The sequence below is a fragment of the Lithobates pipiens genome, unplaced genomic scaffold (genome assembly GCF_037356315.1).
Source record: "Lithobates pipiens isolate NorthernLeopardFrog02 unplaced genomic scaffold, aLitPip1_a1.2 Scaffold_16, whole genome shotgun sequence".
Classification (NCBI taxonomy): Eukaryota; Metazoa; Chordata; class Amphibia; order Anura; family Ranidae; genus Lithobates; species Lithobates pipiens.
The window spans coordinates 11,110,902-11,112,728 of record NW_027507748.1 but is presented as its reverse complement, the minus strand read 5'-3'; the positions used below and the strand labels follow the sequence as shown (position 1 = coordinate 11,112,728).

Here is a 1,827-nt window from a genome sequence, read left to right as displayed (position 1 = left end):
ACTCAAAGGTTCTCCAGTGAGGTCACCCAAAATGCGTAGCAGACCTTTGCAGGGGTCTGTGTGCTGTTTTTTTTTTTTTTTTTTTTAAGAAGCCGTCAATGAAATGTCATTGCCAGCAATATTAAAACGCTTTTTTTTCATTGAAAATGTTAGCGCTGCTGCAGCACTTTCTGTACATCGCAGAGATGCCTCTTTGCAGGTAGGATGAGGACACCCCCTGGCATGTTATTTCAAGGAATTGGGCAACCCCATCAGGGTTTACTTCCTTTTTCATTCCCTGCAAAGGCAAAGCATAATGGACTACTATGCATCGCATCGCATCCCATAGTAGTCCATTATGTGCCACTTACCTGACACAGGAGCCGGCGATGTCACCGCTGTCCCCTGTAGTCCGGCGCATCCATCTTCTCGGTGGGGTCTCGCTGCTCCGCGATGACGTCACTCCCACGCATGCGCACGGGAGCCGACACGCGCAGCATCTTCGTCGTTGACGATGCCGCGCTCAGTGCGCATGCGCCGTAGACAGCAGTGCCTGCCTTTCGCCAAATATATCCTAAACCGTGTAGGTTTAGGAGATATTTCTTAGACCTACAGGTAATCCTTAATCTAGGCTTACCTGTAGGTCAAAGTGTGTTGTAAGGGTTTACAACCACTTTATTGTTTCATTTTAAACATGTAAAAAAACCCTGCTCTTGGTCAAATAGCTTTTCAAAATGTTTTTTTTTTGTATTGGTATAGGTTCCCCAGGAAGCCACAGCCGACTCCTGAATCCAAGATGGTGGTGGTGGTGGTGGTGGCGACCCGGAGCGGGAAGAAGAAGAACCAGCTGCGGGAAGACAGCAATGGATCCCAGGCACTAGAAAGTATCTGGTCTTTAAAGTCAGCAGGTACAGTATTAACTCCTGATGCCAACATAATGCAGATATGCGGCCTTTGGATTCAAGGGGTTGTTCCGGGGTGATATGCAGCTGCAGACATCACCTCGGTACAGTTTTTTTGGGGTGGACGGTCGGCTTTCTTGTACTAATAACCGATGTGGCTAATCAGCCGCTCAGCTGTTATTACAAGCAGTGGGAAGGGATGTCCCCCCCTCCCGCCACCTTCTGGGGCTCGCCCCAGGCTCTCTCGCCCCGGGAGGCCCAAGCGACCAGCTGACATGTCCGCCGGCTGGCCGGAGACCCGAACAAAGCCAGGAAACGGCTTTGACTGGGTCTCTCCGATCTAGTAACCCGGAAGCGATGGCATGATATCACTTCCAGTTTACTGAAAGGTAACTTAAAGGCGCCAGATAAAAAAAAAAAAAAAATGGCAAACTTGGAGTTTTGAAGGATTTTAAGTGCAAAGAAGGGATTTGGGGTCTTATAGATCTCAGATCCCTTCATATAGAAGACCTGTCAATGCCTATTACAGTCACAAGGGATGTTTATATTCCTTGTGACAGCACTAAAAGTGATTCAAAATCAGAAATTTAAAAGGACAGTGTAAAAAAAATAAAACTTAAAAAAATAAAATAAATAAATACGTTTTTTTTTAAAGCGCCCCATTCCTCCGTGCGCAAGTCACGCCCCCAAAAATGTAAACAGTGTACAAACCACACATGTGAGGTATTGCTGCGATCGTTATACCAAGAGCAACCATTATAGTGCTAGACCTTCTCTGTAACTCTAAACAGGTAACCTACCTGTATACATTTTAAAAGTGTCTCCTATGGAGTTGATTAAAGCGGGAGTTCCGCCATTTTTTTTTTTTAAAGTCAGCAGCTACAAATACTGCAGCTGCTGACTTTTAAAATAAGCACACTTACCCGCCCAGCGCGCCCGCGATGTC

At 46.3% G+C, this 1,827-nt stretch overlaps 1 long non-coding RNA gene across 1 annotated transcript in view; it reads left to right on the top strand.

The window, feature by feature from the left end:
* Window positions 1-775: 775 nt before the first annotated feature.
* Window positions 776-1,827, top strand: part of LOC143981592 (uncharacterized) — a 3,941-nt gene continuing 2,889 nt past the window's right edge. Inside the window, exon 1 of the long non-coding RNA XR_013274327.1 lies at window positions 776-887. This is a non-coding gene — a long non-coding RNA (uncharacterized LOC143981592). The remainder of the gene's footprint in view (window positions 888-1,827) is intronic.